This window comes from Polyodon spathula, chromosome 16, assembly GCF_017654505.1.
Source record: "Polyodon spathula isolate WHYD16114869_AA chromosome 16, ASM1765450v1, whole genome shotgun sequence".
In the NCBI taxonomy this organism is placed as follows: domain Eukaryota; kingdom Metazoa; phylum Chordata; class Actinopteri; order Acipenseriformes; family Polyodontidae; genus Polyodon; species Polyodon spathula.
In genome coordinates, this window is record NC_054549.1 from 2,705,596 (window position 1) to 2,720,513 (window position 14,918).

Here is a 14,918-nt window from a genome sequence, read left to right on the forward strand (position 1 = left end):
TTAGAACTCTTTTCATCCGCACACCCTGTGGTTTTTAATGACGTAGGCAGATACATTCTGCAGATGTGAAATGTAATGACGTAGGCAGATAGACTGCAGATATGAAATGTAATGACGTAGGAAGATACACTGCAGATATGAAATGTTATGACCTAGTCCTAGGCAAATGCAGTGTGCAAATGTGAAATGGAAGCTTGACAAACAGAGAGTTTTACAGAATAACAATGTGTGTAACAATGAAGCAGTAAGCCTTGTGGTGGATATCCTTCTAATGGTGGATATCTTTCCTCTGGTAAGACCCAAGAAGCCTTTTCTGATTCCCCCTGGCTGATTGTGGTGCTATGAGTGGGTGATAGCTGAAGAGGTGCTGTGGGACATTTCCAGTGTATAACCTGCTTCGCTCTCTCTCTGCTGGGCAGTAATGCAGCTTCAATGGGATTCCAGCGGGAATGAGTTTCACTCCAGAACGATTCATCTTCCACTAAGAGGATGGACACCCTGGGCGCTTCCAGGTCCCAGTGCAATCAGATTCTGGACTCAGCAATGCAATCCTCAGTCACAGCACCAATAAACTGGTGCAGAGCACTTCAGTGTCTTGAAGGATGGTATCATGAGAAGCTCTCACTAGATTAGTGCTGACAGATCCCAGTGCAGGGCTATGCAAAGCAAGCTGTGCTTAATGATCAGAAGTGAAGGGCAGCAGTGTAGTGTGGAATTAAGAAGCGTGGCAGTAGCACAATACTGGTAACATGAAATTCATACGAATTCCAATGGAGTGTTGTCATATTTGAATGTGCTGCAAGTGTGCAACCATTATTAACCCTAAAGTCCTATTACACTGAACCATGTATAATACACAGTACAAGGGTCAAGTGTTTTTCCCTAAAGAAGCATCTTTAAATAGTGGGTTCTTGTGTTTTGTTGGGTGATTATACAATCACAGACAAAAGTATTTGGACAGTTAAAAAAATGAAAAAAATCCACTAAGAAAGTGATTTCTAGCATTTCAAATTGTTCAACTGAAAGATATAAATTAGAGATTCAGTTACAAAATAAAACAACAAATTATTACATAAAGGCTAAATAACATGCAAAAACGAATTTTGTACTTTGACAAAAACACCTGGGCACCCTTGCATTAGTATTTTGTGTGCCCACACTTCTTTTAAAGCTTGCAGTCTTTTTTTGTATTTTGAAACCAGTTCCTGGCATCTTCCCGGAGATATGTTTGCCCATTCTTCAACACATACAGCTTTGAGTTCTGCAATCGACTTTGGTTTCCTTTTTGCAAGAGTACATTAACTACATCCTGGTATCTGTGCTGTAGGTCACATGATCTGGAGCCCATTGGGTGGAGTTTAAACCACAGCACATGAAGTGATTAAAAAGGAAACAGAAGCAATTCCATCTCTTTGATCTCCATATTCCAAATCGACACATACAATCCAAGCAAAGAAATCACAATACTTTTCCTAAATTATTGAAATATTTCTTTTTTTGTGTGTGTGTGTGTGTGTGCATATTACACATTTTTGACATATAACTTGTTTACCTTGCATTTCCCTTTTACGTTACACTGCTTCAGCAATCCTGACCAAATGCTGCACCAGAGTCCCCTCTAGTGGCTATTTTGGGGATTACACATCGAACAATCACAATAAAATCACTGTCCCACAATATATTACATTCAACATACACATAACGAAAACTGTCTGTGTCACTTCTCTGTCTTATTCAATTATGTAGCAAAATAGCCTTTACAGTTTCCACTGTGCACACATCTCTTCCCATATGTTTAATTGAAATGGTTGTAGACAGCATATGTGTGCGTGTGTGCACGTGGGCTCCTGAAACACATTCCTGGCATATTTCAAATAGAGATCCATTCCCATCACAAGCAAAGGGAGAGGATGCTGAACTCCTGTATTTAATGGTGGTGTGGAGGTGATGGTTGGAGTATACATGGCCCCAGCTGGTAGTAGAGATTGTAAAACACATATACACTTGGACTAGCAAGAACCAAAAAGCTTTCTTCAGAGAGGTCAAGGATTCCTCTATTTAACTTGTGATAACCGACACAAAATCACAAAGTCTCAGCATTTTTCTTAACAAGGACTATAACTTTCCCTAACTACCCTGGACTCTAGCATACTCTGAAATCAGGTCCTTATCTCCCCAAAAAGACTGGTCGGTATCCATCGATATCTTTCCCATACTGGGGCAGCGTCTCCAGTCCATACCTGGTGTTGAACAGTGCCTGTCCGTCCATAATCCTCTTCATGAGCAGCACCCTGATACTTGTCCAAAAGCTGCTTCAGCTTGGAACGCTGCTCCTCACTCAAGAAAGAATCAAGATTAGAAGCACCCTCCCACCAAAACAACCCCTTCAGTCTGATGTAGATGGACTTCAGCTATTCCAGGCTCGGTTTGTGTCATCTGCACATCATCTTCTTCAGACACTTCTTCAAGTTGGATTACAAACAGCTCCCTTATCTTCTGATGGCAAACCAGTTCTCCCCTCCCTGTATTCCTAACCAACAGCGAAAGTTGTCCTCTCCACGGTGTACAAACTGTGGGCTACCAGAAAAGATTGCTGCTCAACCGGACATTCCACTAGGCAGTTAGAAATTGCAGCACTCAGGAGCCCAGACAGATCGTCTTTTAACAAGATCTCTGCTTGTTCTTTTCATATCATGTCAGTCCAGGAACCCTTACAGCTTCAGACAGGCCCAGTCACTATGGGTTTGTGGCAGACCGATGGAAACTGTCACAGTCGCCTTGCCTCACTTCACATGCCAGCTTGTCCCTTTCACCGGCCACAAGGGATTAACGATGCGTGCACCAGAAACGTTCACTACAGATCAGAGGCAGATTTATCAGCCCTCATGTGAAATATACATAAATTAAAAACAACCACAGAACAGCATTTTAATTCATTCATGATGATGTCAAGCTTATGGGGCTAATACAGTTAACAAGTCAACAGAAACTTCTGACTGCAAAGAATAACTTTAATTATGTACAGCAAGTCGTCCTAGAACAGCAACCATTTTCCTAGTAACTCAACTGTGTCACACTGTGTTTTGTTTCATAACTAGGAACCTCTGAACAGGAAACAATAGCCATCACAATTGGTTCCGTATATATTGCTCCAACCTCCTATGCAGCCTTGTGGTATTGTTATTTGTCTGGAGGCACAACCAAAGAGAGAACATGTGCTTCTTGTCAAGGTCTCTGAGACATTTGATTTCTATATTGCACAATATACTGGAATATAACGATGTTCATATATATATTCCAGATGCATCTTGCAGCTTTTTATCTGAAATCAACCAATGGTTTGAAGACAGATTATTCTATAGCTATGTGTGATCCATCAATACATATCTGTGTGCAGTTTCTCTGTTTGTTTCACATTGCAGCTCATATGTATTTCTCTCTAATGTCTGTGTTTCTTGCTTTCTCCTTTTGTTTCTCCAATAAATGAGCAGAAAGAGACCCTAAAGCATTTCACTGAGAAGTGCTCTTTACATGTGAAATAACTGAGCATTACAGACATGCATTAAAGAAGAAAGAGATTGTTTCATGTTGTGAAAGGGCGTTGTGGGTCTCCACTGACAAAGCAGGAGAGACAGAGGACAGCTGATGTTGAAATGCCACTCAGTCGCCACTCACGTTATCTGGATGCAATCACAGGCTGCTGCTAGATCCACCCCAAATAAACTAGATTAATGCAAGACTTTATTTTTTAGCACGAGGGGGCAAGTTCTTGATTCCTAATTGTAAATACACACAATTAGGCTGGTGCAATGTTCAATAGCTACTGAATTTATTATATATTGGCACACCATGGCTAAATGCAACCATTGGCACAAAAACAAGCTAGAAAACAATACTGACAAGTTGCCTCTCAGAAGCAAAATCACATTCAAGTTGTTTTTTTCTATAAATATTTTTTTCCAGAATGTATATTCACTGACTGGCACAACATTCTGCCATTACAACTAAATCAACTTTCTCTGCAAGAAGTACTATGGCCAATCCTAGCCGTGCGTCAAAGGTTATTAGGGGATGGAGGGATCGTGTTGCTTTTTGTTTTAAAGAAACTGGCATGTGGCAGGATAGTGCTGTGGTCAAAGATGTTACCAGCAGATATTAGAGACTCGGAGAGGAAGCTGCAGTGAAGCACAGGAACAAATCCAGCAACAGATCAACTGGCACAAGGGCGAAAATAAAAAGTTGAAACAAAACACAGAACAAACACCTCTGTTCTCCCCTCAGTAGCAGGTGTAGCAGCTGCTGAGATTGGCCTGGTGGTTGCCCTGCTGACTCTGGAGCCAGTGAAAGCCTGACAGTGACGTGAGCATTGCAGGCGAGCACACAGCCATTCACACACTGCTGACACAGTGAAGCAGGGTAGAGTCACACACTGCTGGCACAGGGAGGCAGGGTAGATTCACACATTGCTTATATACAAGGGCCACAAATATTTTTTTTTATCAATATAGGGTTGGTCTGCCTTTTGCTTGCAGTGGCAATGTTAAGGGAATAGCCCTTTTGAACATGTGCACAGCAGATTATAGATTATTCCAGAATACTCTCTGAAGGCTGTGCCACAATATTAATGCTTGCTGTTACTCTGGTGTCCAATAAGGCACATTTCAATTCAGTTTTTGAGCAACAAAATGAAACCAGCATTAAGGCAAGGATGGGCCTTCACAGGAAAACTTCACAATAAGACGTTTCCTTCTTGGAGAAAAATGAGATCAAAGGCCAAACTAGTCATCCGCACATTACAACTTGTAGAAAAGGAATGCTTTCAATTTCATCATGCAGCTGTGCTCTGAGACTTCAACCACCCCAAACCTGGATCTGTTCTTTGCTTCCCCACAAAAGAAATTGGAGCAACAAAATGGGAAATGCCAGACAAAAAATCTGCTATTGATTTAAAGCGGAATGCATTGAAATCTTGAATAGCTTTGGAGTTATTGTACACGCTCTAGCCCAAATTGTGATATCTCATTTCCTGACCAGTAGTACTGAAGGGTCTCACAACGTGCACAGACCACCCAAGTGACCCGAAAATTGACATTAAAACCGGCAGACTCACGGCAGTCATTGCACAACCCGCAAAATACATGTAGCACTACTGGGAGATAAACATCAACCTATGAGTCGCTAATGCGTTAATAATTGAAGTTGAATTATATCATTTTAAATGAACCACTGTTGTTGTTTTCTTTTTTCTTTTATTGATTCGAAATAGAATTTTAACCATTTTTATTAATCATTGCCCCAAATGGACAGGCTTAGCAGTGGCACAGTTGAAAACGAGCAGTGGAGTCACCAGGCTTCCAAAAAACAAGTGTGTGGATGTGCGCTGCAATCAAACCCTACAATTACTTCGTCTGTTTTAAAACCGTTACGCCCACTAAGATGAACCGATACATCCAGCTAAAACGTCAGTGTTAAACCTACATGTTGTGCGTGTCCTTGCACGAAGCGACCGCTCCGCTGCTTTTTTTTTTTTTTGTCTTCTGCGCTATACAAAGTGACGGAGCTAGTTAATTGCGCGAATGTGGATCCCTTCTCTGAGTGCGTGCGCAGTGTGGAGTGATCTGCGACGTGCTCCGGCTGGCTCTGGAAGTAGTTCCGGGTGTCTGAGCGAGCGGTTCCCGGATGTTTGCTGCCGAGTGGAAAGCGGACGGGAGAAGGTGGGGAAGCCGAGGGAAAGCACTGACCGACACACCGGTAGGGGCAGAGCGGGTCTGACCCGGGACAAACACCAAAAACTATACAGCGGGGGGAGCAGAGCCCATTCCCCAGGGCAAAGAAGAAGACAAAGTAGCGGTGGAGGGGGGTGGACTGTTGTTCCAATACGTACCCGGACCGGTCCAGCACCACCAACCCGGGTGAGTAGCAGGGAGAACACGGGGATGGGAGTTGAAGCGAGGCCTGGCAAGAGAACGCCACTATTGGGGTGGAGGTTTGTACGCGAGTCCCGGGGATGGAGGGGAGCTGACAGGCCCTGATTGGTCCCCCCTGCTCTGCTGTCTCTGTCTGAGACTTGACAGGGGGAGCCTTGGGGGATGTACCCCGGTCTGGGGCGCAGGAGCTGGGAGGCTGGCTTAACGTGCGCTGTGGCAGAAACAAGCAAGTTAGCAGCATTATTTTGGATATGTAAGATTGATTACCATAAATCGACTGCCACTACTCGATCCCGAGGGTTGCTTTCCTAAGGAGATGATTTTTTTTTTTTTTTGCTGACTATAAAAGTAGACTTTTATTATTTTTTGTTTGAAAAGAAAACCGTTTGGGTTCGGAAATGGGGCTTTATTTATTTACTTGTTTTTTTTTCAGTTTTGTTATTAGTGAAATGGTGCTGTCTGTCATTGCACATTTGGGTACACCAGCTATCGCTAAAATCTAGACATTTGCTACCGGGGTGTTGAGCGTTCATGAAATGTTATAGAATACGTTTGTCAAAAATGTGGGTATAATGACGAGATCACAGCATTGTCCATGTGCTGCATTTTTACTCCTGGAAAGCTAGTCTAGTACTGGGGTGTATTGCAGAATCCTAATGTCTGGTAATTAGCCCAAGCTTGAAGATGTCGCGTTTCAAATATTGTGTTTTCTTTCCAGTGTGACGTTTTTTAATAAAGGTATTATTGTTGTTTTTTCATCTGATACTTTCAATTTTGAACAATAAACGTGAGCGCGTAAAGAAAATCTTTCAGGAACTTTGACAGCTGCTGTGCGCAGCGTCTGTGTGTCTTCAGTATTGGAAACGCCGATTGTCGCAATTTTCAGTGCAAATATAAAATTGCCTGCAACTGTACCCAGAACCATGTTACCTGGGGAACACATAACGTGCAATGGAAATGTCCAGTTGCTCCACTTACCATCGAATAAATCACACTATTGGGAAGTAAGTTAATGTGTCATTTTCAAGAGAACGGGGTGTAACCGCAGTTCGTGTGTAGCAGGATGATTGTGCAGGCACAGTGCATGGTATTGCGTGGTGTATTACAAGACATGTAATATACATTGTAGGGCACATTGCAAAACCATTTAGATCCAGCTCTGCACACACTGCTATTGCATTGAGTAAGAAGAGTACATGTGGCATTACGTGACAGATTGTTTCAAGAGTGAAACTAGGTAAGTGGTAATGTAACTGGATTTGAATAGCAATTTGTTCCAGACCTCTCAAGACACATTTACATTCATTAGCATAAGGTGAATCAATTTTCTTCAGTGTTTTGTTTTGTTTGTTTATTTAATTACTCTGAGACTAAAAGCACCATGGCCAGTTAAGTTATAAATTGAAAGCTTCCTTTTCTATGTTGATAATGGGCTGCAATTCCCCTCTGTCAGGCCTTTGTATGTCAAGCTCCAGGCTGAACTACAGGTCGAGTCACAGTGGACTGCTCGCTGTGGTCATCATTCCTTCACAGCACTAAGCAATAAAATAATTTCCCAGTTTATTTCTAAGTTTTGCCTCTATTCCATCTGTAACTGGGACTGTTTTAAAAGTTATTTTAAATGAGAGATTTGAGATCAAATCTGTTTGAACTTGGATTGCTATAACTTTGTGTTCTGGTGGTGGAATTGATCCAAGTATTGTATCCAGGGCCTGAAGCTGGAGGTGGGTATAAAAAAAAAAAAACTAAAAACAACACATTCAGGCATAAGTAGGTAAAGGAATAATAAAATAAAATAAAAAATGTAGTACAGTATTTGGATGATCTTTGAGCTTTGTGTAGTCTGGTTGTGCATTTGATTAGAGTGTTGATGCAACTGACCCCAGTTTAATAATAGAACAAGGTGAGAGTTTTACAGATTCACTTATTATTGAAGGCAAACAATAGCTATTTCCATCAATAAGACGGAACACATTTCTAGCGAATTTGCAAATTTTGGCATAAAAATATATTCAAACCTTATCAATCAAAAACAGGTTTCCATCAAACTCGATTCTAGGAACAAACAGCTGTACATAATGACGTCACAAGTTTAAAAAAATGGTTATCGCATAAATGTTCTTGATCCGAACAAAAAGAAAGTTGATACATTTCCATCCATTTTTTTTATTTTTTTATTTGTTCGCAGGTCAAGCTTATAAACTTATGTGAATAACCACCCTCTCTGAGCATTCTGGTTATGTAACATGTAGCTGGACTGAAAATGGACCAAGAAGGAACAACGTATTTTCAAGGATTAACTGAAATTAGACAAATGTTAGTGAAATATATATATTATATATATACATAAATATATATATATATATATATGTGTGTATATATATATATATATATATGTGTGTGTGTATATATATATATATATATATATGACACACACATATATGCGCAGCTCTACTGCGTAATAATGTGGTTGTCGGGGTCCTTAATTAGGAGACCATGAATTTGTGTTTCACCTTATAACGAATATTGGCACTTTTGTTCCAGAAATGATTTACAGTGCCCACAAGTCAAATTAATATTGTAGCGTATGCTGCAAAATGAAGGAGGGAGACACACACAGTTTGCAGGTACTAGAATCCACGGTTTATTAGGACGATTATCCCCAGCCCCTGTTAGCCTGAGCCGCACCAAAACCAACAAGCAGCCTTGCACTCTCATAGCAGCACATTCACACAGCAGCTTGTCTCGTCCTTTAGTGCAGCGCATTTTTTTTTCCAAGAGTCAGTCTTATCAAAAAAAACCTTTTCTTCGTCTTTTAGCCATTCATGCAGTGTAGATTCTGCAACATTTTATATATTTTGAAACTGCTGCTCAAGTTTCACCCTTTCTTACTCTGTCCACTAAATCGAGTTTCATTTTAACAGGGAATGATTTTAGTTTTTTGCTATCTCCCATGCTTTGTACCGTATATCTGGAACGTTCACCTAATGTTTGCAAGGCACATTGCATTATGGGGTAAATGGGATCCAGGACCTGTGTGTGTTATAACGGATTCTGCACTGTAACAAGTTGCATTATAATGGAGAAGCACTGTGTATATTTATCTATCTATATAGGTTTCCTCCAAATTAAAAATAATTGCCATTGTACAACTGTTTGTATTTTTTGAAGCAGTACTGTTTCCCTCATATGCAGTTTAAGTAATAATAATAAAGCAGTCAATTTGGCAGTCCAGTATCAGATCCCCTCCGTAGATAGCTGTACCAAAACTTAAAAAAAGATAGTTTTCATTTTGTGCTTGGGGAAAATGAATATTTTGTTTTTGAATGGTCTAGGGGTGGAATGTAATGAAGGAATTAAAATCTGCAGTGACCAGAGGTCATGTCGAGAAATGGCAGGGTGCGAAATAACGGGTGGCACCAATGGCAATTACCACAGTGCCGAAGCTGCTTGCTGCAATGCCTCTCAAATTGAAAAAACTTACGGCAAAGGTTGCCTTCTTTTTAACTAGTAAAATGTGTGCTTTCACAAAAGGAGCTAGTAAGTGTATACTTAAAAACAGCATACCTTTTTTTTTCCCTGAGTATCCAGCAATGCAACATAACAAAACTGTAAATCCTTTGCAACTGTAAATTTCAAGAACTGTGAAACTATATAAAGTCTGTCAAATGTAAATGCCTAACATTATGTACGTCCAGCTGTTCATCATTGTGATGCAGAGCACTCTCCATTGCCTGACGGAAGCTTCTCTTTCAAGTTTTTTTTGTTTTGTTTTGTTTTTTCTCCAAAGCAGCGTTGTTTGTACAGGTTTTGTAACAGTGGTTAGCTAACTAGAGTTGCGCAGACTGCATACTGCAGACCCAACAACTCACTTGACCGCTATCGTTATTAAACTCCAGCCATGTGTAAATCTTCAGCCAGTTTACCTGAAAATCTAACTTTTTTTAAACTTTCCCTTCACAGACATTGCTTATTTGTGCTGTTTTATCAATAAGGCTGTATTTTAGCCTCAAGTCCAGGGGTCTCCAACCCTGGTCCTGGAGAGCTACTCTGGCTGCTGGTTTTTGTTTCAGCCAATCTCTGTTACTTAATTGAACCAATTATCGGTGTAATTAGTCAAGATTAACAGGTTCCAGATCCTTAGCCAGTGATGATGTAAAGACACCTAGAAAACCTGCGGATAGGGGCTCTCCAGGGCCAGGGTTGGAGACCCCTGCTCTAGTGTAATCTATGTATTAGTCAGTGGTGTGTGACCGAGTTTAGTAAAAAAAAAAAAAAAAATTTAAAAAATTACCCTGATGTTTTCCTTTTATTTTTACAATGGAAAAGTTACCCGTATTTAATTTTTGTAACAATTACTGTGTGAATCACTCATAAAACATTGATTTTTGTTTGTTTGAATTCAGATTTCATCAACATAATAGGCTCTCTGTATTCTTTTCTGTTTTATGAATGAGTATGAAATTGCCTTGGTACCCTTGGGTTGGATTTATGTTTTGTCTTTTTGACCCTAGATCTGCCTTGGTGCCCCTGAATATTCACGCCCAATGAAGGCAACGTTGCCTTGCCCTTCATGACCTTAACTTCATGTCCTGAAATGGTGTAAACAGGTGATGAAAATATTAAACATATCTGCAGCAGAAAAGGAGGTGTTTGTAAGAGAAGCAAAAGAAAAGAGGGTCAGATGTAAGTCAGCATTTGTGAACTTGGACCAAAAAGACCAACATAATGGTCTGTCCTGCCTACACTACAGTTTGGCAAAAGATGTTACAGTTTACAACAGGTAACGTCTTTAAAGAAATTGCCACAAAAAAGAAATTGCCAGAAATTGCCAAAAAAACTGCACTGTAGTGCATGCATAAATTATTGCCAGAAACAATGATAAATTTGGCGACTGGCTTTTCAGCTAAACCCTGAAATCAGCAGTAGATCTACCGCTTGTGCACTGACTGTGTGATGAAAGCACTGCCCAAAGTGACACGAGTTAGCTTATTATTTAACATTGTTTTGTAAATGCTGAAGCAAGTTCACTCTGAGTTTTTGAACCTAACATAAATACTTGGATGCTGTAATGCAGAAAATCTAACTGCAGCCATATTCAGTTGTTTGGAAAATGAAAAAAAAAAAAAAAAAAATCCAATACAGAAAATTGTGGGGTTTAACACTAGAACCGCCACAGCAGTCATTTTGACGGTTTGAGGTTTTCAATTTTAAAGTGAAAGTTATGCGGTTGTCCATTTATGACTTTTCTTAGATATATGTACTAAATACCCTGACGGCGTTTCAAAGGCAGGATCACAAAAAATAAGGAAGTTATAGTCCCGCCCACCAAGAACCACTTTTACAATACATGTTTTTATTTTGAATATAACCTACAATATTCTTTTTTTATATACAAGCCTGTTGTTATCTCTTCTGGATCTGGCAGCCATCAATTCATTTGTTTTGTACAAGGAATGCACAGGGAAAATATCAGTAGGAGAGATTTCATCTTGAAGCTAGCCGCTTCGGCAGAAACATTTTGATCAGAAAACTGCAAAGCTGCAGGCTGCTGCAGCTCAGCCTGGATTCAGTGCTGCACACAATGGAAAACATATGCTACTTTTGTTTTAAATTAAAAAATTTTTACATATTGCTTTGTAGTTTTCCATGTACTTAATGAAAAACTATAAAAAAATGAAAAATTTGACATTTCAAAATTGAACATGAGATACTCTTGTGATATCATTTTGTAGTTTCTATAATAATAATAATAATAATAATAATAATAATAATAGTAGTAGTACAACAAAAATCCCTGTCCGCCATCCAAAGCCTAGCCTTTGGAATCCATAAGACCCAAATTCGCAGAGCAAAGATTGTACTCGTTAACAAATCAGAGATGTAATTTGAGTCCAAGCAATTTAGAGCCCTATAAGTTAGCAGTAAAATTTTAAAATCTGTTCTGCTCTTGACTGGCAGCCAATGCAGAGGTGCAAGAACTGGTGTAATATGAGCACCTAATTTTGAGCCAGTTAAAATGCAAGCTGCAGAGTTCGTACTGTGGCTTTGGGCGTTATAGTCCCCTGTTGGTGACTGTAGTTCTTCCCTCAAGGGCCATAGTTTTCCACTATACGCCTCCTTTCCAGTCCATATTTACTGTACATAGCAGGGGGAACTCGGCCCAAATAAAACTGCAGTTTAAATAGAACAATTGTAGTTTTACTCTGCATTCCATTTATAACTGCACATGCACAACGATAAGTATTTGCTGAAGTTGTGTGATCTACATATTGTAACGTATTTTAGGGGAAAACTCAAGCTAATTTATGTACTTTGTCACGTTTTTCATTTCTGTCTGTATTCAGTTCAATGCATGCATGCATGCAATAAACTGTAAATTATATTTTCCTGACTTTTCTGGAGTTGGAACACCATGTTTTCTAAGAGTTCCTGAACTCACATATAAATTGCAAATCTGGAGCATTCCTCAAGAATTTAGTGTCTTTAAGTTGAAAAAAAAGATTTATTTTCAATTGCAACCTCACTGTTCATTACTGTTTTGGATTTCAAAACAGTGTGCAGTATTCTGCAATGATTCATAATTGTGAAATCAGCAGTAATGGCCAACATGCCAGTTCACAGCCCAAATTTCCTAAAATCTTCAAAAAGAAAAATGTATTTTCTGCGAAGAATTGATCTAATTCTGCAGCAGTGATTTGTTAAAATGTTTTAAGGCATTTTTTTTTTAAGTGCAGTCTGAAAATAGAACTGTGTATTTACATGTTTTATACACTTTGGTAAGTAAAGTTGACATTTGAAATCACAGTAATCGCGCTCTACACTTTTTATTTATTCTCATTTCAGCAGTAGTTTAACTTCTCCAGAATCCCCCAGACTGACAGTGATGCAGTCGTTTAGAATGTCATATCAGTCAACCTGAACAAAACTGTTCACTACATCACAATGCACACTGATGTTTCAGTTTTTCTGCTATGAATTGACAATTCTGCAAGCGGGCTAATTCTGCAATTGCGGCATCACATTTTTCTGGAGGAACTACACAATCCACTGAATATGGACTGACTACAAAAGATTTAGAAGCGAGTAGTTTTTCGAGATTTACGATTATACTGTAAATTTACAGTATAATCGTAAATCTCGAAAAACTACTCGCTTCTAAATCTTTTGTAATCATTTTTGTATTACTTTAGTATAAATACATGTTAATTTGGATTCATATGTTGTTTTTTTCTGACTTTATGTGAACAAAGACACAAATTCTAGTGATATTTTGAAATGTACCTGTGCTGGTCACAAAAGCAAAGTTTGTGGGGAATAATAGCCATTTTCTATACTTTTGAGATATAAGCAATTAGGAAATAACACTTACTACCCAGGAACAAAAAAAAAAAAAATTGTTACACGGTGTAATTAGTAAAATACTAAACTACATTTTATAAAGTATTAGAAGCTGTTTGCACTTACGACTCTTAACAACGTCTTAAAGTTTCTCTTGACTACCTGAAATAGAAAATTGCCCTTAAAGTATTTACATTAATAAAATCAATGATTACCTGCAGGTCAATTCATTGCCTAACCTTTTATTTAAATTATCAATACACATTTTTCTCAGCTCTGTATTTTATAATATTTACAGAATATATTACAATTACTTTGCAGTTCATCCTTTTAAGAACCCAGCAATCACAAACATAAATTCAAATCTGCATCTAGTAGATTGGTCAAATAAGTGGTAATAAGAATGTTTTAGTATTTGGTATATCTGTATTTCCAACTCATTCCTCAGAAAGCAAGAATAAAAATCAGCTACAGTGCAGACCTGCTTTAATCGTGATGATTTTGCACGGAATTATGCCCCTGAGATCTGGTGGAAAGACATTAATGATTCAAATTTGAATCTTATTTACAGTCATATGTGAATCCCCTTCAGTGTTTAACAGAAGTCATTTTATTTGAAAAGTCAGAGAATGAGTGGTTTTGAAATGTGTTATAATTGGCTGTCAAGGTCGCTCATTTCAGTGCTTTAGTGGAACTGAGCACAGACGCAGCTATACCTGTGCTGCATGGTACAGTGCACCCTCTCATACCGTTCTACTGTAAAAACTCGGTGATGTGGTCATAGCTCTTATTTGCACCATAATCCCAATTCAGTTCTACTTGCATTCTCACTGTAATGTGGAACAGAAATACAGTAGCATGTTGTATATGGCTCCTAATGACAGAATTGTGAAGAGAGAACACTGACCTTGGTTGCAAATGGATACTGTACAAGGACTATTGTACTGAAGCACTTACATATTTTTATTGCAGTAATCGTCACGTGTCCGACTGCGATGGGACCAAACTAAGGGCGGATATGTAAAACGTCTGATAAATTAATCCTGTTTTAAATACCATTATACACAACAATAACAATTACTATATTCACACAATTATTGTTTTGAGATTCAGTTTTTATTAGGGAGCTCCCCTTAATCCCTTGGTTAGAAAAATACAGGGTGTTAATGCTTATGACAGAGTTACCTGTCTGCCGTGTGGGCGTGTGCATTCACTGCTGAGTGACCGGCAGGAGATTGAAGTTGATACGCCCCCCGCAGGCAAACAAGATTTATTTACGTATGAACACACTGAACAACTCACATGACACTACCAGCAATGGTAGCGCACGGAGCACATTCAACACAATGTACGAAAACTTTGGTGAGATCTACAATCTGAACAGCCATTGCAGTGCTTTCAGGCAAACGGCATTGGTCTTTTGGGAGCTAGTTGATTATTAATATTAATTTAAAAAAAAGTTTTTAGTTTTGATCAGTTGGATACTTCAGTCTATTTTGGCTGTAAATTAATGAATTTTTAAAGAAGGCTTCTTGCTGGATCTTGCTGGATGTGGGATTCAGTCAGTGCTGCATGATGCAATGCTGGTTACTAGTGGGGGTGGGTGTGTGTGTGTGTGTGTGGAGGGGGCAGAGGTGTTTGTTTTGGGGT

At 39.1% G+C, this 14,918-nt stretch overlaps 1 protein-coding gene across 1 annotated transcript in view; it reads left to right on the forward strand.

Moving 5' to 3' along the window:
- Nucleotides 1-5,668: 5,668 nt before the first annotated feature.
- The window catches only part of LOC121328203 (forkhead box protein J3-like), a 74,795-nt gene continuing 65,545 nt past the window's right edge, over nt 5,669-14,918 (forward strand). The window contains exon 1 of the mRNA XM_041272751.1: nt 5,669-5,912. The gene's annotated coding sequence lies outside the window, so the exon portion shown is untranslated. The remainder of the gene's footprint in view (nt 5,913-14,918) is intronic.